This window comes from Phacochoerus africanus, chromosome 16 (assembly GCF_016906955.1).
Source record: "Phacochoerus africanus isolate WHEZ1 chromosome 16, ROS_Pafr_v1, whole genome shotgun sequence".
NCBI classification, from domain to species: Eukaryota; Metazoa; Chordata; class Mammalia; order Artiodactyla; family Suidae; genus Phacochoerus; species Phacochoerus africanus.
Window position 1 is genome coordinate 40793608 of NC_062559.1, and position 22292 is coordinate 40815899.

The window sequence follows — 22292 nt, forward strand, 5'->3', positions numbered from 1 at the left end:
CTGGTTATACCAAAAAATAAACAACCAGCAAATGACTTCACCGCTTAAAGAAAAAGCATTTACACTTAAAAAATTGGATGAGGTGGGATTCCCTCCTTCTTAAAAATGTTTCTAGAGCTACTAAAAAAGTTGCATTTACAAAATAGTTGATAAAACTGTTCCTCTGGATTGTACAAGGAGGGACGCAGGGACCACTGACAGGACTGGGCGTGTGGTGTTACTCAGACTTGGCTTCCTTCTCTCCTGCTTCATCAGAGGCTGGGCTCTCCTCGCTTTTGGTTTCTCCGTTTTCTGCAGGCGGATCGTCTTTCGTCTCTTGCTTGGTCCCTTCGGCCTGTTTTCCCTTTGCTCCCCTTTTTACTTTTGTTTGTGCTTTTTTGTCTGAAGCTTTATCCTTTCCTGCCGCCTTTTTTGGCTTCGTTTCCACTTTTGCTGGAGCCGGTGTAGCTGACAACCTCGCCGCCGATCTCCTCTTGGCTCCTTCTTCGCCGCCCGCTTGGCGGAGCTGACCTTCGTCTTGGGCATCGCGGCGGCGGGGCCGGCGCGTGCTGGTGCCTGCGGTCCGCGGTGCGCCCAGAGCCTTCGCGAAGCTGGGCTGCCTGGCTGCTGCCGCTCCTCCCGCCGCCGGAGCTGCTGGGACCCGCTAAAAAATATATTGTTTAAAAACAAACAAACAAAAAGGAGCCCGATTTTGTTTGGTTTGGGTGGCAGTTCTGCTGTGACTGTGAAGTAGGCTGGTGGCTACAGCTCTGATTCCACGCCTAGCCTAGGAATTTCCATGTGCCTCAGGTGTGGCCCTAAAAAGACAAAACAAACAAACAAACAAACAAAAAAACCAAACTGCTAAATTTGTTTGTTTGTTTGGGAGGCAATTCCCATCCTCTGGTGAGGAATCAGAATTGGCTCAAGCTAATCATGGGATTTCATTTCTCTTTGCTAGTGGTTTAGGGAACTGGGTATATGACCTGGTTCTGGCCAGTGAGCTGTAGGAAGTGACATTTGTCTGATGATTTCTGGGGCTATTTCTTCCCTAATCAAAGAGAAGTCTATCTTAGGAGAAGGCCCTTTCCCACCAGTTCTCTTCCTTTCTACTTGTGTGGTTATTGCGTGAAGAGGCGATGTTTGGAGCTTTGACAGCCAACCTGTGATCCTGAGAAGGCCAACACAGGTGCAGAAAAGCTGAACAAACTTGGAACCACCTATCTCCGGGTATTTTGTTAGGTGAGATAAACAAATACATTTGTCCTTACCTGCCCTGTAGCACAGGGAACTCGACCCAATATTCTGTGATAATCTGAAAAAGAATGGATGTGTGTATATGTATAACTGAATCACTCTGTTGTGCAGCAGAGATTATCACAGCATTGTAAATGAACTATAGTATAACTTTAAAAAATGAAAAAAACATGTGGCCAGGCAAGCCGCTGTTGGCCAGGTTTTCCTGTTACGTGCAGCTGATATAGTAACCCAAGTTTTTTCCTGACTTGTTCGCGGGGTAGATGAAGTTGGATGCTTCACTGACCTCACCTTGTGTGCAGAGTTGTACTTTCCAAGGTGCATCCCGAAGCAGCTGCAGAACTGAGGTAGTGCTCTGGGGTCATGCAGGGTTTGCTCTGGTTGCTAGGCAGCACTCCAGGGTCTAGTCCCCATAGAGCCTGCTCTCTCTCTCTCTCTCTCTCCTTCCTTTGCCCTTGTCTACACTCCCTCTCTCCCTCCTTCCTCCAAGAACTACCTTTGCTGGCTAGGGAAACAGCCCCCAGCTTGAACCCTAGAAGCAGCTCATGTTCCAATTGGACTTGGGTGTGTTCCACTTTGGCGTCTTCCTTTCAACCTAGACAAGGCTGCCGGAGCTCCCCAGAGCTCATGGGTATAGAGGCAGTGCTCCAGCTGCAGCCAGCTTGGTCATCTCTGAGGCTTGCTCTGTTGTTGTGTGACCTGCTTCTTCCTTTCTTCCACTTCATGCCCCACACTGTAAACTCTAGTACAAGTCCTGCTATAGCATTTACTAAAAGGGCAAGTCATTTTCCCTTTCTATAACACGGTTTCTATGTTACTGGATAATATATATATATATATATATATATATATATATATATTTTTTTTTTTTTTTGTCCTTTTTAGGGCTGCACCCAAGGCATATGGAGGTTCCCAGGCTAGGGGTCTCATTGGAGCTACAGCTGCCAGCCTATGCCAGAGCCACAGCAACGCGGGATCCAAGCCTCGTCTGTGACCTACACCACAGGTCATAGCAACGCCAGATCTTAACCCCCTGAGCGAGGTCAGGGATTGAACCCGAAACCTCATGGTTCCCAGTCGGATTCGTTAACCACTGAGCCACGACGGGAACTCCTGGATAATTATATTTGAATTTAACTGTTACTGTGGGGAGTGGAGGAAATGGAAATGGCCTGGTCTCAGTTGGGCATTGCTGCTTCTCCTGCTCTGACTTCCTGTTCTGGTCCGGCTGGGCACCTCTTGGCTGCTGGCACCCAGCCCCCTCTTCGTACAGCAGAACTGGTGACTCGTCCTTTGGTCGTCAGGCAGTGGTTTCATAGTCTGTTGTGACCCTAGTTCCATTCTGAATAAATAATCCTTTAGACAAACTGGCAAAAAAAGTTCTTCAAGAGTTTTCTGGTGGCTCAGCAGGTTAAGGATCCGGCATTGTCACTGCTGTGGCGCTCACCACTGCTGTGGTGCTGGTTGGATCTCTGGCCTGGGAACTTGCACTTGCTGTGGGTGTGGTAAAAAAAAAAAATCTTCGAGTATTAAAAAATAGACAAAAAAAGTAAATGTACACAGATCTAAAACAATTCTGTCATTTTCAAAATGCTGGGGATTTGATAAATGGTGGGAGTTTGACATAGCACAGTGGTTAAGAACATGCGTGGGTCTGAGTCAGAAAGACCTAGGTTTGAACCTGCATAAACTTGGACTGGTAGCTTAACCTTCCTGGACCTGTTTCCTTGTCCATAACATAGGATTAATCCTAACTTGACCTCTCTGTGTTATATATAGTTTGGGCATGACTATATAGTGACACTGTGCTAACAAGGGCTGATATTTACCATGGCTGGCATTTTATATAGAAAGTTCAATGGCAAATTTCTTATTATCTTCACTCATTTCACAGATGAAGTACGTGAAAAATAGATGAGAAAACCTCCCGACATCAGCCGGCTACTAATTGTGGAGTTGGGCATTGAATCTAGGATATTACCAGAAGCCCTGCTCTAAAGAATCTGCTTAAGTGCTGCTTTTAATATATCCACTGGCATATAGAAAATGCTTAAGAAAGGCTATTATTAATTATTAAGCACATTGTCTCAAGAATCATTAGATAAGTTTATTTAGAATTCCTAAAAATGCTCCAAAAAAGGTAAAGTAAGATTAATGCAAGTTAACAGATGCAAAGACACTGCAGAGTGTTAAAAATCAGTGTTAGTTCGTAACATAACTTGTAATCATATAGATTATTTTATTATCTATCTGTCTATTTTTATGGCTGCACCTGAGGAATATGGAAGTTCCCGGGCTAGAGGTTGAACTGGAGCTGGCCTACACCACAGCCATAGCAACACTGGATCTGAGCCGCATAAGACCTATGCCGCAGCTGAGTGAGGCCAGGGATTGAACCCACATCCTCATGGATACTAGTCAGGTTCTTCACCCACTGAGCCACAACGGGAACCTCATATAGATAATTTTAGAAGAGCCCCAATGTCCTGTGATCAGATATGACCTGCCAGCTTGTCCTTGTGTGTATCAGCTTGTTATAGCCTGTCGATCACCGTTTTTGCCTTCCTGCTGGGCCCCATTCATGTCCTTGATGAAGACTCCTGGACAGGCCCTGGGGACTCAGCTTCTCTGCCTGGTTTTTCTCTCTTCCAGGGTTGGGCACTGGGCCTGCCCCACAGTGGCCACATGTAATGTCCCTCCTAATTTTGTTCCACTTCTGAGTTTCTGATATAATGTGCATATGCACAAATCTTAGTTTGAGATTTTGAGAGGCAGTCTGGAATAAGTGATTTTATTATGTGTAATTCTTAACTACTTCCCAGGCATTAGCTCATTTGATTTTCACAATGAGACAGGTACTATTCTTAATTCTAATCTTTTTTTTTTTTTGCCTTTTCTACGGCCACTCCCGCGGCGTATGGAGATTCCCAGGCTAGGGGTCTAAATGGAGCGGGATCCGAGCCGTGTCTGCAACCTACACCACAGCTCACAGCAATGCCAGATCCTTAACCCCTGAGCAAGACCAGGGATCAAAACCGCAACCTCATGGTTCCTAGTTGGATTTGTTAACCACTGAGCCACGATGGGAACTCCCTTAATTCTAATCTTATTACAGATGTTAAAACTCTTTATTGAAATAGAAAAATCTAGCCAGAGTCATAGGTTTGATTCTAGCTTGTGCATGTGGTAGAAAAGGAAAGTGCCATCAATCTTTCCCTAGCTTAAAGAAAATTTACAAATATTTTTACTTTCCAGAAAACAGGTATTAATTTAAATATCATTATAAGGGCAACACATTATTAAAAAAGAAGATCAGATTTTAAGAGGTGAGAGTAAAATTACAGACTTTAAGAGGTGAAAATTTAGAAGACTTCTGGGTGATTTAGAAGACTTCTTTGTTAGAAAAACCATCTGCAAAAACAATTTGGTGACAGAGAGTCCTGGATGCTTTTCTGTAGATGCAGGAGAGACCTATCTCCTGGAGATTGTTCTCATCCGCAGGTAGGAAGACATTTCTTTTTCACCGCCAAGCCTGGCATTTTTCACTAGTTAGTACTTACAGAAACAAAGTCTGGCCTGAGAAACTCAGAACCAACAAGGACGAAAGGAAATCAGTTGAACAGGATTATTAACAAAAAGCATATGGGCAATGTGCTGAAAAATTTCATTCCCCCCTCCCCTCATCTAGCTCTATTTTTTTTTTTTTTGGCTTTTGTCTTTTTTGTCTTTTTGTCTGTTGTTGTTGTTGTTGCTATTTCTTGGGCTGCTCCCGCGGCATATGGAGATTCCCAGGCTAGGGGTTGAATCGGAGCTGTAGCCACCGGCCTACGCCAGAGCCACAGCAACACAGGATCCGAGTCGCATCTGCAACCTACACCACAGCTCACGGCAACGCCGGATCGTTAACCCACTGAGCAAGGGCAGGGACCGAACCCGCAACCTCATGGTTCCTAGTCGGATTCGTTAACCACTGCGCCACGACGGGAAGTCCTATTTTTTTTTTTTTTACCTTTTACTTATTAAAACATTTGTAAAGTGTTTAATTTTATTTTGTTTTATTATTTATTTACTTTTTTTTTTTTTTTAAAAGAGAGTCCCAGGCTAGGGGTTTAATCGGAGCTGTAGTGCTGGCCTATGCCAGAGTCATGCAGGATCCCCAACCCACTGAGGGAGGCCAGGGATCAAACCTGCGTCCCCATGGATGCTAGTCAAATTTGCTTCTGCTGAGCCACGAACTCCTATTTATTTTACTTTTTATTTTATTTTATTTTTTATTTTTGCGACTTTGCTTTTGGCCTGTCGTCTCTCAGCAGGCGGCAAGAGTCAGGGCCCAGGCTGGGGCTGCCCAGCTCAGCCAGCAGATCTATACAGTGTGTGCAGGGGTGCCCTTCGCACCTCCAGGGAAATAGGCTTTTGGGAATGTCTTCAAGTCAAGGACAAGGGTAGGCCCTGGTCCTGGGGGATTTGGGTGGGGCGGGGTCACGCCGCAGGGCTGGTGGGTTTCCTCTGTCAGGCATCGGCAGCAGTCAGAGGTCGAGAGACCAAGTGGGGGACAGGGGTCGGTTTCTGCAAGGGGGTCTCACCCCCAGGACCAGCACTCTCCATTGGAAGATCCTGGCTTTCTTGCCGCCCAGCGAGGCGGAGTTGAGTCGGAGACGAGATGAATTGTCGTGAGTGGACCGGACGCCGGTCACGTGGCTGCCGTGATGCCCGTACACCAGGGTAGGCGCCTTGGCGCCTGCGCACCGGCGCTGGAACACGTGCACGTCGCAGAAGTCGGTGGCCACCGCCACCGTGCTCTTTGTGGGAGCAGCGCAGGGAGTTGATGTCAAGTCCATAGGAGCCATCTGGCCACACGCCCTAGACAGTGGAAGCCAGCATGCAGGTGTAAATGGCCCACTCCTGGTCTCGGCTTTCACAGCACTTCCTCAGCAGCTTCCAGCTTCCAGTCAGGTCCCACTAAAGGATGTCATAGCCCCCGGAGTTGGACGTAAAGAAGCGCCCATCTTGGGACCAGTTAAGGTGAGTGATGTAGCTGCACACAGCAGACAAAGCGGCTGGACTCGGCAACATCTCTGGAACCTCCACTCTTCTTTTTCCTGCTCTGTGCCCCAGGATGTAGATGAAATACAGGAGACGCAGTTAAAGTTGAATTTGATTTTTACCAAACAAGCACTTTTATTTTTTTATTTTTATTTTTTTTCTGTTGTTGTTGTTGTTGTTGCTATTTCTTGGGCCGCTCCCGCGGCATATGGAGGTTCCCAGGCTAGGGGTTGAATCGGAGCTGCAGCCACCGGCCTACGCCAGAGCCACTGCAACGCGGGATCCGAGCCGCGTCTGCAACCTACACCACAGCTCACGGCAACGCCGGATCGTTAACCCACTGAGCAAGGGCAGGGACCGAACCCGCAACCTCATGGGTTCCTAGTCGGATTCGTTAACCACTGCGCCACGACGGGAACTCCGAAACAAGCACTTTTAAATTTTATTATTATTATTTAGGCCGCCCCTGCAGCACGTGGAATTCTTGGGCCATGGATTGAATCCTCCACACAGCAACCACCAGAGTTGCTGCAGTGATAATGCTGGATCCTTAGCCCACTGTGCCACAAGGGAACTCCCACAAATACCTTTTTAGTATATATTATGCAGTATTTGGGACATATTTATATTAGAAAGTTATTTGTCGTTTATTTGAAATTTAAATGTATCTGGGCTCCTGTATTTTTATTAAACTGGCGGCCCTATGTTGGGAGGTCGTCCTGTGTTTGCTGCATCAGTAGGCTTTTGTCCTCTGGCTTCCATTTGGGTTTGATCAGCGGGCGGCTCTGGTGGGAGGGGCCGAAAGAGGAGGAAGTGGAGTGTATTCTTCCCAGGCACACTGCAGATTGACTATGTCACCTAGACCACAGCTCTGGGGTTGGGTAGCTCCTTCCTCTTACTCTTTTAGGCCTTGGATTCGTACCAGTCCCCTGCCCTTGCTGATCCTGGCATACTTTGCTATCCCTTCTTGGTTTTTCTGTATTTTGTGCACACCTTTATAGATGAGACTCTTTATTCAACTTTTGTCAAACTATCCAGTTGGTGGGTGCCACCTGCTTCTTGTTGTACCCTAACTGATAAAAAAATGTCATGTTTCACAGCTAAGGAAGACAGTGTTATTATCTCTATGTTGCAGGTGAAAGCAGTCAGGGTCAGAGAAAGGTTAAGTACTTGCACAAGGTTTCAATGGTGTAAATGGTGAGAACTAGGTTGAAACCCAAATCTGTCTATTCCCAGATTGCTCCTGTGTTGTGCTTTCTTAATGAGTTTGAGGAAGCTTGAGGATAGATGTGCAGGACGGGTTGCATGAGCTTTACTGCTCATGCTTTTACACCAGCGTGCAGAGGCAGAGACAGAGTTCCTGGCGTGTATTTGGTGGTTCCATAAATGTCTGTGAGATTGAAGTGAATTTTAGTCTTTTGCATTTCAGAGACTAATATGCAAACAGACCGCATATGAAAATATACCTCTAACTTTATTTATTTTTTATTTTTATTTTTTTGTTGTTGCTATTTCTTGGGCCTCTCCCGCGGCATATGGAGGTTCCCAGGCTAGGGGTTGAATCGGAGCTGTAGCCACCGGCCTACGCCAGAGCCACAGCAACGCGGGATCCGAGCCGCGTCTGCAACCTACACCACAGCTCACGGCAACGCCAGATCGTTAACCCACTGAGCAAGGGCAGGGACGGAACCCGAAACCTCATGGTTCCTAGTCGGATTCGTTAACCACTGCGCCACGACGGGAACTCCTATACCTCTAACTTTAAATCGTTAGCAACCTGTCCAGAAAGCCAAACAACTTCTGTAGCCGTTGGCCCCAAATGGTCAAGACTTGATTGATAACTGACAGCTTCCTTAATTTTTGCCCCTACTTCCAACTTCAGACCAACTGGAGAAAGCAAAATATGCACCTTACCTAATTACTTTCTTTCTTTTTTTTTTTAATGATTTTTATTTTTTCATTATAGTTTTTCTTTTTTTAAAAAAATGTCTAATCACTTTCTAGTTAGCCCACCTGCAGCTTCCTATGCCAATAGCCTTCAGTCAGGGCACACTGAAGTCTTCCCTATTTTTTACTATAAAGTTTTTCCACTCCTCTGCCTGATTTTGCGTCTCTGCCAAAAAGTAAAGTGATGGTGTCTGACTCCTTTGCTAGATCGAGCTCTGAAAATAATAGCCTTTGGAGTAACTGCTTTGTTTAAAGAATTGAAATAGGAAGATTTGAATTATTTAATTAAATGCAGCAAACATTTGGTGCAAGTATGCCCAGTATATGCCAGGTGTTAGGCCATTCTCTGTTTCCTACTTAAAAAGAAAATGGTTGTTGTGACAATATTTACTTTAATACTTTTTTAAAAATTTTTTTAGGTCTTTTTTGCCTTTGCTAGGGCCGTTCCCACGGCATATGGAGGTTCCCAGGCTAGGGGTCAAATTGGAGCTGTAGCCGCCGGTCTATGCCAGAGCCACAGCTATGCAGGATCCGAGCCGCGTCTGCGACCTACACCATAGCTCAGGGCAACGCCGGATCCTTAACCCACTGAGCAAGGCCAGGGATCAAACCTGCAACCTCGTTGTTCCTAGTCGGATTCATTAACCACTGCTCCACGACGGGAACTCCCAGTTTAATACTTTTTAAAATTAAAATTTAATATTTTAATTAATAAATTTTACTATTTAATAATTTTATTACAATAACATTTGTATTTTTATATTTTATTGAGACATTCACACTGAGCTATTATTTATTAAATTGTTTTATAGTAAGATTTATCCTAATAAAATTATATGGGTAAGTACAAACCCCAAGTTGCTTGAAATCTTACCTACTTCTGGGTCTACAATAGAGGTCTCAATGCTAAATTTGTAAAAGAAACTAAATCCTAGAGATGATCATGGCCACTTTGTCTCAGAACATTTTTTTTTATAGTGATTTCTATTTTTTACATTTTAGCCGATTTACAGTGTTCTGACCATTTTCTGCTGCACAGCAAGGTGACCCAGTCACACATACATGTATACATTGTTTTTTCTCACATTATCATTCTCCATCACAAGTGACCAGACATAGTTTCCAGTGCTCTGCAGCAGGATCCCATTGCTTATCCATTCCAAAGGCTATAATTTGCATCTATTAACCCCAAATTCCCAGTCCCTCCTACTCCCTCTCCCTCCCTCTCGGCAACCACAAGTCTAGAACATTTTTTTTTATAAAGGGTCAGATAGTGAATATTTTGGCTTTGTGGGCCATTCAGTCACTGTCAAAGTAACTCAGATCTATAGAGTCGCAGAGCAAAAGCAACAATAGATAGTATGAGTGTTGGTCTGTTCCAGTACTAAAATTTTAATTATGAATCCCCAAAATTGAATTTCGTATACTTGTCAGCTGTCATGAACTATTCTTCTTTTTATTTTTTCCCAACAATTTAGAACATATAAAGACAGTCTCAGCTCACAGGCTGCATGAAAACAAACAACAGAGCAGATTTGGCTTGGAGGCCATTGTTTGCCTCATAACGTATAAATACATTGCATATCTTACTATGTAACAGCTGGGAATACAGAAGATATTAAGATTAGTCTTTGCTTTTCCTATGCATTTCTGCAATGATTTTATATGTCCTTGTATATGGTATATAGGATAAGGTATATGTCTTTTTATCTTGGCGAGGACAGTTTCCTACACACACACATCCCACATACAAATTTCATGTAAAAATGAAAGAATATTTTCACAAACATACATTTTATGTTATCTATAATTAAAAAATAACATCATAATGTTTTCTCTATCTTTGGCTTCCTTTAGAATTTTATTTCCTGTTTCTGTTTTAGACTCTGGCTCAGAACTGGGTGGGAGGGGACGAAATAGAATAATCAGCCGAGTCCATGCAGATGTCCTTTAAAGTCAGAGGGAATTACAGACATTAGGTTTCCTTTTCTAGCTTTATTTCCGACTACAGGGTAACAGCAATTGAGAGCAATTGAAGCACTCTTGCTAATAGCCTTTAGATTTCAATCATGGGATCTTTGGCAGAAATTCAACCACAGTAAAACCCATGGGGCCTTGCTGGGAAGTCAGTGGCATACCTCCCTCTCTCTCTCTCCTCTGTCTTTGACAGACACCCTAAATCTATCCCTGCACTCTTCCCTGCTCTGCCTTTGCATGGCTTCAGATTCCTGCTAATTAAACGCAGTGTGGCAGGCAGCCACGACCAATCAAACGCAGGCGCACTGAAAGAAACTAATTTGTCATGTGTGCAGTATTTCTGTCTCAGTCTTCACCTAATAAAGCTCCATTGTTGACATTTATCCCGTGAAGAATAGGTGAAGAAGCTGCTAAGGGAGATTCATGTGACTTTCAGATTTGGTCTTTTTACTTAGACCATGAACTCTCATGGGTTTTCTTTTTTTTTTTTTCCCCATTCTTCTTGCAAGTGGCTCAGTTTAATTTAACACCGCTGAGGCAAAACATGAAGTTACATAGCATAGAAATATATTAAAAAGTTCTTTATTTAGGCTCAAAGGTCTGAACCAAATGGAGAAAGTAGCTTCCACAAAACGAGTCCAAGGTTTTAGCAGATGACCTTCTCAGAACACACGGATGAAGTCCAGGGTCTCCTGGATTATAGGAAGGAATAGTTCCTAAGTATTTTATCCTGATTAGACCGCACTTGGATCGTGGTCCTAGGTCTTGGAATTCAACTTTAGGAAAAACATTGAACAACAAGTGGAGAGTATTAAACAGAGCACGCTGGAGGGGGATGAAGGGTCTGAGCAGCCTGTCATAAAGGGATGAGCTGACGAAGTGAACATTTGGCTTGAAAAAGAGAAGGTTGGTGGGAGCACAATAGCTGTCTTCATTAACTTACAATTTTGTCACCTAGAAGGAGGCACAAGTTGATTCTCTATTGGTCTGGGGAATTTGTTTGTTTCTTCCTTTAAATTATTGGATTGGAGTTCCCGTCATGGCGCAGTGGTTAACGAATCCAACTAGGAACCATGAGGTTTCGGGTTCGATCCCTGGCCTTGCTCAGTGGGTTAAGGATCCAGCGTGGTCATGAGCTGTGGTGTAGGTTGCAGACGCGGCTCGGATCCCATGTTGCTGTGGTCCTGGTGTAGGCCAGTGGTTACAGCTCCGATTAGACCCCTAGCCTGGGAACCTCCATATGCCGCGGGAGTGGCCCCAGAAAAGGCAAAAAGACCAAAAAAATAAAATAAAATAAAATAAAAAAATAAATTATTGTACTTAGGAGTTTCCTGGTGGCCTAGCAGGTTAAAGATCCTGTGTTGTTACTGCTGTGGTGCGGGTCTGATGCCTGGCCTGAGAACTTCCACATGCCATGGGCAGGGCTAAAGAAACTGGATTAAAAAATAGCGGTTAAATACACACAGCATAAAATTTACCATCTTAATCATTTATAAGTGTACGATTCAGTGGTGTTATATATATTCATTTTTTTGTGCAACCAATCTCCAGAACTTTTTTTAACCTTGTAAAACTGAAACTGTTCCCGCTAAACAATGCCCCATCTTTCCTTCCCTCACCTCCTGGCAACTACCATTCCACTTCCTGTTTCTATCAGTTTGACTACTCTCGGTATCTCATAAAAGTGAAATTATACAGCATTTGCCTTTTGTGACTGACTTGCTTCATTAGCATAATGTCCTCAAGATTCATCCATATGATAGCATGTGACAGAATTTCCTTCTTTTTAAAGACTGAATAATATTCTTCTGTCTGTGTTTGACATATTTTCTTTGTCCAGTCATCTGTTAATGTACCTTCGGGTTGCTTCTGCCTTTTGGTTATTGTGAATAATGCTGCTAGGAACATGGATGTACAAATATCTCTTTGAGGTACTGTCAGTTCCTTTGGGTACATATTCAGAAATTGTATAGCTGGATCACATAATAATTCTATGTTTAATTTTTTGAGGAATTGTCATACTCTTTTCAGGAACAGCTGTGTCATTTTACGTTCCTATCCACAGTGTGCAGGGTTCTAATTTTTCCACATCCTTGTCAATACATGGATGTATTTTAAAATACAATATTTTATTTTTTTGCTTTTTAGGGCCTTACCTGCTGCATATGGAGGTTCCCAGGCTAGGGGTCGAATCGGAGCTGCAGCTGTAGCCTGCACCATAGCCACAACAATGCGGGATCTGAGCTGAGTCTGTGACCTACACCACAGCTCACAGCAAAACTGGATCCTTAACCCAATGAGCAAGACCAGGGATCGAACCCGAAACCTCATGGATACTAGTTGGATTCGTTTTCACTGCACCATAACGGGAACTCCTATTTTTTTTTTTTTTTTGATAGCACCCATCCTAATGGGTGTGAGGTGACTATGGTGAGGAGCATTTCTTAACCTATAGGGAGCCCATGCTCTTTTTGAAAGCAAAGAAAAATCTCAAGCCCTTTAAAAATGTTATTTGAAATTTCAAAAGAAATTGAATATCTTTCCCCCAAGCAAACCTCAGAAATGGTAAACTTACTTTGCTTTCCTGATCACACAGATCCTAAAACTTCAGCAGGGAGACCTTCTTCCTCCCCACAATAAACTTTTCCACTAGAATATCTAGAGCAGGGGTTGGCAAGTGATAGTTCACGGGTCAAGTCTAGCCTGCTGCCTGCTTTTGTTCAGTCCTAAGCTAAAAAAGAGTTTTACATTCTTTTAAATGGTTGGGAAAAAAAAAACTAAGAGAAGAACAATATTTTGTGGCACGTGAAAATTTTATGACATTCAGACGTTAGTGTTGAATTCAGTTCTCAGGAGGGGCCGTGTGCTGGCTCAGGCTGAGTTGGGCCAAAGTTTGGAGGCCTGGAGGAAGGAAGAAAGCTTCGTCATGGTTTGGTTAATAAGCATTTTGTACAATTGATCACTGAGGACGAAACAGTTCAACTAATCATTGATGAGGCCAAGAATGAGAATTTGTAGCCCAGTGTCTATCTAGCCTTGTCATAGGAAAGCAGAGATACAGCCTTGATTGTTATCCCGATTGTTTGGGGAAGGTTTGTTTGTTTGTTTTTTGTTATAAGCTGCTTTCTAGGACACAAAAGGGATTTCTCTGCCTGCACTGTTTTCCAGGAGAACACAGGGCTCAGATAATAGTCAACATTGTCAGTGATCAACTTTTCAGGATCCAAAGTCCCTCAGTTGGTGACATTCTTGAAGGATGTTGATGGGTGACTGGATCTTTCCATTGGCCCTCAGTGCACACTCTGATGAGCACCCACTGGTGCTCCTGCCCTTGATGGAAGAGGTCAGAGGTCTGAAGGGGAAAAGCAGGGCATGAGAAGGAGCTCACCTACAGCTGGCACGTTCTCTAACGGCTTCTCTTACCAAGCTCTAGCTGACAATACTTGGCCTGTTTTTGTTGTTGTTGTTGTTTGTTTTTTAAAGAAATGAAAGTAGGAAAAGAAGACAGGGAAGATTATTTCTGTTTTCTAGGCTCATTTCTTCCCACTGACAGGAGAACTGGGAGAATCTGATTATCAACCAAACTCTTAGTCAACAACAAAACTCTTAGTTGAGCTGAGCCTCCCTCCTGGAGGAGGGTGTGTGTGTGTGTGTGTGTGTCCTGGGGAAAGGCTTGGGTCAGCCAGTGTGGCAGGGGGACTCTGAGGGCTTAGGGTAGCATCTCCTTTCCATCCTGTTCAGCAGTATTATGTTTATGTAGTTTCCCAGCCGGTACAGTCAGGTGGAGTCTGTCGCTCCTAAGTAGATCAGAACACCTCCTTTCTCACCTCCTTCCATTCCATGCCCACCTTTCCATTATTGCTAACAATGCCTAGGTCAGGTGTGCAGGAAAATCAAGACATGGTACATAGGAATAGGAAACGTCCGTCCAGGGAGCTCCCTTTCTAAAATGTCCTTTGCTCAGAGTGAGTATTTCCACTTGTCCATCAGGTGAGCAAGGGAAAAATGAAAAGCGCTTAAATATTATAAAGTTTAAACACTTTTCAATCCCAGGCTGTTCTCCCTGCTTCTAGATTCACATTAGGCATCACCACCTTCTCACTACAGTAGAGAAGGGATGGGGCCCACAGGGCTATGAATACGGTCCCTGGCTGCTCTGGCTTCCCTTCATGCTCCCGGCTCCAGGGCTGGCTGGCACCTGTCTCCCTGCTTTCCTGAGGAGAACTAGCAGTGTTTTCTCTCCTTGCACCTTACCTGCTGTCTCTGGCCTCAACTGCCTCAACTCCTCCCTCAGCAGGAAGCGTGGGAAGTGGAGGCACCCAGGGTGTGGATCGAGGGAAGAGGCAGGCTGGGGAAGGGTATTGCCAAGCCTTCCTTAGGGACAGCCAGGATGCAGGCAGGCCTCCCTGAGAAAGCACAGCCTGAAGAGTGGTGATGTAGGCCCTAGGAATAGGGAGAGGAAAACAAATGTAGGCTCCTCCTCCACCTCCTCCTGGAAACTCTCCATCCTCCCTGAAGATGGAAATGTGTAGGATGGAACAGGAAGGACGCCGCAGCCCTTTGGCCCCAGAGGAACCAAGTGCAGAAAGTAGAGCCCAAAGTGTGCCTCACTGAATGCCACGCCCCTTCCTCCCCCCATCCTCCAGGAAAGTCTCCTGACAGCCTCTGCACACCGACCCCTCCAGGTGTCCTCATCCACCCTAACTGTCAGACAGGCGCGGACACCGCCGAGTTCTCCTCGGTCTCCCCGGGGTGGGCACGCAGCCCTCCCTGTAGCTTCCTCCTCTACGGAGGAGCGGCTACAGCCGCGTCAGAGGCGGATCAGAGGTTGGGGGCGCTCCGGTGGCGCAAGGAGAGAGTAAACCTTTGGCAGCCAAGGGGTGTGGGTCCCACCGGGAGCTGTGGCCGCTCACCTGGGCCCAACCGACCGGGTCCTCTGAGATGGGCTCCGTCTCTTCGGCGCTGTCGCGGTCCCGCAGCACCGTGGTGCAGTTGGGCTCGTCGCCGCCGCCGCAGCCCGAGGCGCCACCGGCTGCTCCCGCAGCTCGCAAGGACCTATTCGCGCTCCCCAAGACCCAGAGGCTTGGACCAGGGCGTGGAGAGGCCGCCGCCCCGCCCGAAGCCTGGGAGGATCGTCGGGTAGCTCAGAGCCGGGCAGGGCGCGCTGCGTTAGGGAGTCCGGAGCTGTCCCCGGTGCTGAAGCTTGCGGGGAGTATGTCCCAGCCCCACTGGTCCGGAAGCCCCAGCGCCGGTAAGTCTCCTCTTTCGTAAGGATCGCGGGGAGCTGCTCCGTGGAGACTTCTGGGGCTCCTCTTTACCTTCACGGGGAGAAATGAAGGCTCTGTCTGCTAATAGGATTGCGCTTTTCTTGTCCTCTTACCCACAACTTGCCCATAATCTCTTGCCCATAAAACTTGTTTATTAGCTTTCAGAAGTTAAGACTCATTTCTGACTCATTTTAGTAAAGAGTTATTTCAGAAGGATCATCTTTCACAAGGGTTTAAACCGTAATTGGCAAGGCACTTTACACCGTAAGAACCCCTTTCCCAGTTTTGTACTGGTGTCGTTGGCACCACGGGGAGATGTCTTCCTGTTTTGGAAAGATGAGGAAAAAGGAGGTGCCCCTTTCTCCCAGGGGAGTTGGAAAAAGGCAGGAGATGCCTGCTTGTCCAAGACTTTATCCATGTGCGAAGAAAGAAACCAGTGTTTGAACTAGTCTCTGCTGAAGGGATTTTGGGGTGTGTGGTCGGAGGAAGACATTTTAAGGGTAGACAGTAGGGGAGAAGTGAAAAGAGCACAGATGATTTAGAGTCAGTGGTGGATCTGAGTTTCCATCTGCTGCTTTCATTGTGATCTTGGGCAGGATACTCTCCTTGTCCCTCAGTTTTAACATCTCTGCCACAGGGATGATGACTATATTTCTCACTGGTAACTGGAAAATCTAACCAGACACAGTGCATGCAGAAGTACTTTGAAACTGTCAAGTGCTGTGCAAATATTGAGTATTATGCCTGAACCAGATCTCTAAAACTCTTCAGTTGAAACTGAAGGGAACTGTGAAACTGTTCACTTTTTAATTTGAGATATTTAAAGGCTTCATTTCATAGGGTAGGTCCTGTTTTGTGTAAGTGCAAGGAAAAATCCTTACTTGGTACATGTAATTAAAAAAAAATCTCACTAGAAAAGATACTAAATACATCTAGCTGGCCTTTTGATCTCACATAAATCCCCGCTTCATCCCAAGTAAGGTTGTGATGCTCATAACTATTGTCTGTTGAGTTTTCAAGAAGGATTCAGTAGATTCAGTGGGCAATATTAGTTCTCCTAAAGAGAAAAAGCTGAGATTAGTGAAGAGGGGAATTGGCTCACACATTGACTCATGAGAAGGAAGGATACATATAACCGTATTCCCTTGAGAATTTTCTTTTAAAGTAGTGTGAGTTTATTACCTTTTATTTGTTCTGTTTCACTCAGACAACCTTTTAAAACAAAAATTAAAGATAGATGCACATTGTTTTTGCAAGGAGCGATTTATCATTATAAAATATGTTCATTTTTTCTATTCATAGGACATGTCTTTGTAGTATTAATGGAAACAGAACCAGATTTGGAGTCAGGATGCCTGGGTCCTGCTAAGTTCTGCCTCTCAGGGCAGGAGATCCATATTTCTTAAGCTTGTACTATTGGTTTTTTGTTTGTTTGCTTTCTTTTTTTTTAGGGCTGCACCTGCAGCATATGGAAGTTCCCAGGCTAGGGGTTGAATTGGAGCTGCAGCTGCTGGACTACACCACAGCCACAGCAACTGGGGAACCGAGCCGTGTCTACGACCTACACCACAGCTCAGGGCAATGCCGGACCCTTAACCCACTGAATGAGGCCAGGGGTCAAACCCGTATCCTCATGGATACTAGTCAGGTTTATAACCTGCTGAGCCACAATGGAAACTCCCCATCTGCTTTTTAAAAATGAGTACAAACTGAGAAGTGCCATCTCCTATACCATGAAACTTAAAGGAAATTATGGAGATAAAAATGGTTTGTAAACTATACGTAGTGTACAAATGTAAGATGTTATTAAAGTATCTGGAGGCTTGATATTTTCTAATGTGTAGGAAGCAAATTTTGTTTTTATGTAATCTTATAGTTCATCATAGTTACATTAGATGAAACATGGACTTCATTTGTGAAACTTATCAATATTAAGTTGTATGTATATCAGTTGAATTACAAACATATGTATCTATGGAAGAATATCACCCTATTTTTTTCTCATGCTTTTGATGATGTGGACAGAAGATTTGTATACTGCAGTTAATTCACACATTTATAAGTCCTGGAAATTAATTTCTAGGAATTTTCTTGAACTAATTTCTGTTCTGAGTTTGATGAATATACCTTGGAAATACTATTAACTTTAACTTTTTAATTGTGTGATGATTCTTTTTCCATTCCTTCCATTTTATGTCACAAAGAATATTTCAAATTAAAAATAACATTCTGAGCTTTATATCACCTAGGATACTTACACAAAGTCATTCAGTTTCTAGATTTTGTTCTTTAAAAAAGAGAATGGTGTTTGAGCTTAAATCTTTGAAATGTGTGGGTTTAGATAGCTGGAATTACAGATGAGGCTCAGTTATTATCATCTTTAAAAATGAGGTGAGTTGCCTTTATCTGGGAATCTGGGCGGTCTTTTGTTGAATTAGGTTGGATTTCTCCAGATATTGCATTAGAACAGCCCAGAACTTGTGAATCCAGGAGTGAAGTAGCTATGCTGCAAACTAAAACTTGTTCTCTGCAAACTAAAATGAATGTATACATATGTGCTATGTGCCAGATTTTATTTCATGAGATGGTGGGATATATCCTTTACTTATCATTTTATAGGTGAAGATATTAAAGCACAAAGGAGAAAGAAAGAAACTGGTCAACTAGTAAATGACAGCCAGGAGTTCCTGTCGTGGCACAGTGGTTAACGAATCCGACTAGGAACCATGAGGTTGTGGGTTTGATCCCTGGCCTTGCTCAGTGGCTTAAGGATCTGGCATTGCCGTGAGCTGTGGTGTAGGTTGCAGACGTGGCTCGGATCCCGAGCTGCTGTGTCTCTCGTGTAGGCCAGCAGCTACAGCTCCAATTAGATCCCTAGCCTGGGAACCTCCATATGCCGTGGGAGTGGCCCAAGAAATGGCAAAAAGACAAAAAAAAAAAAAAAGACAGCCAGAATTTAAGCCCAGGTAGTCTAGTTCTGGAACTACATTCTTTTTTTTTTTTTGGCTACGCCCATGGGCACGTGGAAGTTCCTGGGCCAGGGATCAAACTTGCACCACAGCAGCAACGTGAGCTGCTGCAGCAACAATGCCACATCCTTAACCCACTGCACCATGAGGAAACTCCTTGGAACTCTATTCTTCTCTACTGTTCTATACTACTTGTCTTAAGTGCTGTGGATTTATTTCCCATTTTTTAGTTCTTTAGTTTACTGGTATTTAGTAATATCCTTTGTTTATTTATTTATTTATTTATTTTTGTCTTTTTGTCTTTTTAGGGCTGCACCTACGGTATGGGGAGGTTCCCAGGCTAGGGTCTAATCAGAGCTGTAGCTGCTGGCCTATGCTACAGCCACAGCAATGCCAGATCCAAGCCGTGTCTGTGACCTACACCACAACTCACGGCAACGCCAAATCCTTAACCCACTGAGCAAGGCCAGGGATCGAACCCGCAACCTCATGGTTCCTAGTTGGATTCCTAGTTGGATTTGTTTCCGCTGAGCCATGATGGGAACTCCTTTGAAAGCTTTGGCTTGTCTAAGCTGTGGTCAGGGGAACCAAGGGAAAGGGCATTGGTCCTATTTCTCATCTACATTAGCGTCTCTGAGATTCATCTTCGTAAGGACAATGATGGTTTCCTACTCCTGTCTCATCGGACTGAGAGACAGTATGTTGGGAAGAGATGGTATCAAGATCTAGGGGGGCTTACCACGAGTGTTTTGTATGTGTGTTTATTTGGTTTTTAGAGCTTTAGGGCCCTACTCACTGGTAGAAAAGGAAGGAGCAGGTTGATTTATTTTCAATAAAGAGGTATCTCAGAGTAAACAAATACCCAAATAAAACAAACAGAAAATCTTCCACAGTTATCTATTGTGTAATAATCTATAGTAGATTATTTGAGGCTCCCAGCTTTTGTTAGAAATTCCTCTAGATGGGGAGACTTGATATTACTGGTTAGGGTGATTTTTGCTTAATAATGTGTGTATTAAAATTATTGTGGCTCTTTCAGTTTTCAATTGTTATCTCTCCTTTTCTTTCTTTCTTTCGTCCTGCTGTTTTCACATTTGGAAAAGGTGTATCCTGTAATAGCTGGATTCAAAGTGCAGCCAATATTTGTCAAATGGTCTTCTTGGAACATTGACTTGCTGAATTTCAGTGCCCCTTGGTTTCCATATAAGGCTTCTGTGACTCCTGATAAAGTTACCACTGTTGGGTGGAAAACTTTTTCTCCTATTCACAGTCTTGGGGGGCTGCAAATTAACCGACTCTGGCTTAATGGGAGAAAAGATAACGTATTAATAGTCACCTGAGGGAGTACTTAGTAATGAGTAACTAACTTGTCCAATAGCTAGAGGTAAAGATTTGTATACCATTTGAACAAAAAAGGAGGGGCTGTTTAGGGCCGATGGTATGGAAGGTTCTCTTGGGCCTTTTGATGCTAACGGATGGTTGAATTTTTGCACTTCCCAGCCCTAAGGGTCCATCTTTTCCTAATTTGGAAACTCCTTCAGAGGAGGAGGGCGGTCAGGGTCAAGGGCAGCTGTATTTTCAGGAGGCTCTGCTTGAGTTTAGATAATATTTCTTGCTCATCACGTTTTCAGTTTAAAGCAAACGTCATACCACTTTGGTGGGCTGATAATCCCTTTGCTACTGCTTTCCTCTAACTCAGTCCTCTCGGGTGTTAAGAACAGCAGTTTTCAAATTTTGGTGTTTATCTCAGTCACTTGGGGAGCTAATTTCAGAAGCCCGGGCTTGTGGGTATGGGATTGGGAGTGTTAGTTTCCCAGGTGGTTCTGTTACCATTAGTTTATGTATCACAGTCATCTGGAAGCTTTGCTGAAACAGACTCCAGGGCCCCATCTCCAGAGTTTCTGATGAGTAAGTCTGGCAGGCAACCTGAGAATCTGCATTTCTAGCAAGTTCCCAAATGCTGTTGATGCTGCTGGTCAAGGGATCACACTTTGAACACGACTGGTTCATGCATAGAACCACATAGAAGGAACACCACTCTTAGATGTGTTGTGTTAGCTATCATCGAGTTCTTGATTTGGGATCTTGACAGATGCTGTGGAGGAGAGACCCTGCATCCTAGGCAGCTTCACTGGCTCTGCTTCTCCGCTTCACCCGACCAGCCCCTTAGCAACCAGTATTGCCAATTTCTGAAATGACAGGATAGGAGTTCCTGTGTGGCTCAGTGGGTTAAGGATTCGGCATTGTCACTGTAGTGGCCCGGGGTTTGATCCCCGGCATGGGAACTTCCACATGTCGTGGGCATGGCCAAAAACAGACAAAACAGATAAAACGACAGGATAATTATGATTCCTTACCATTGATGCTTTTAATTGGGATGAAGTTTTTGGGAAATTTTTAGCTGAACTAAAAGGACTGACTAATGTAAAAGTAAAAGCAAGCTTCCATCATTTTCAAGGATCAGATGGTGGATAGTGATGCCATTATTGCTTCTAAGGTATGTCTCTGTTCTGAGTTAATTTAAACAGACACAAACAGCCTTCTAAAAGCTTAGATTAGTGACAGGTGATACTGATGAGAATGGATGTGTGATGGGTGAGCGCGGGACCACTGTGGATCTGGCATTACCCCAAATGCCCCCCATGCTCTTTCCCCCTGGGGAGACAAGCTGGGGTCCTAGTGCTCTATCGAGGCTGAAAATTCTCCGAACCATTTTCCTTTGATTCTCTTTCCTGGCAGTTACTTCAGTCATTGCTCCCAAAGCCAGTCTCAGCCTAGGGCAGAGTCGAGTAACCTGTTCAGCCCTGAGCCACCAGTGGTGTATTGGCTCCTGTTGGGTGGAGACCCTTGGGAAGGATGCTTCATATCCTCTGTATACAGCACATTGAAGCTTAGAAAACCCCTGTAGAGTCTTTTCATTATTTGATCTTCAGAATAATTTTCTGAGGTAGATGAGACAGGTGGCCTTACTGTTCCCCTTTAGGAAAGGAAGGAAATTTAAATCAATTTTTATTCATTATTGATGACGTGCTTTATCCTAGAGTACTTGCAGTTAGTTAGACTTTCAGGTGGCCCATTATTCATTCTTCCAGGAAGTGGGTGGCAGGAAAAGAGGCTCTGGAATCCTAATCCTCACCTCTGATACTTTCTGGCTACAGGAACTTACCTTCTCTGAGCCCATTTCCTCATTTGGGAAATGGAAATGGAGCTGGAAATGGTTGTGGACCTACCTAAACTAGCTAATTTATGTAAGGAACTTAGTTACGTGCCTTGGGACACGATAATCATTTAGGAGATAGCAGTTTTCTTTACAGATAAATAAACAGATCAGAGGGGTAGACTCTACCTGCATGGATGATGTATCTCTTTCCTGGAGTCCCACAGCCCATGGACTGGCCGAGCTCAGATAGAGATCTTTTGATTCCTAGTCCAGTTCTCCTTCTATGATATCATTTCTGTGGAAATAAAACAATAAGTGTAGTGAGAAAGGTAGGGAAGAGAAGGGTGTCAATCCAAAGAAAGATTGAAGGCAGAGGGGAGGAAAGCAAGAAAACACAAGTCAGTTCATTTGATGTTCGCGAGTTGAGGCCCTAGATCACCTGCTTCTGGGGTAAGGACGTAGATGCCAGATGCATATGTTACCCTTGGTGTTATGTTGCCTGTAATTTACTCACCCTGTTCAACCTAGACAGCGATGTATGTGTGTGTGTATGTGAGTTTTAAGCTGCCTTCTAGGGGTGGGTAGTCAACATGACACCCTATTCAGAAATACTTGATGAGAAGTGTAGTCCTACATTCTTCACCTGTTCCTCCAGCTGCTCCAACTATGTGATGTCTAATTGTGTTAAAGGCT

The 22292-nt window shown here is 44.2% G+C and overlaps 1 pseudogene; it reads right to left on the reverse strand.

Moving 5' to 3' along the window:
* Positions 1-217: 217 nt before the first annotated feature.
* On the reverse strand, positions 218-525 carry LOC125117807 (non-histone chromosomal protein HMG-14-like; annotated as a pseudogene).
* Positions 526-22292: the final 21767 nt, after the last annotated feature.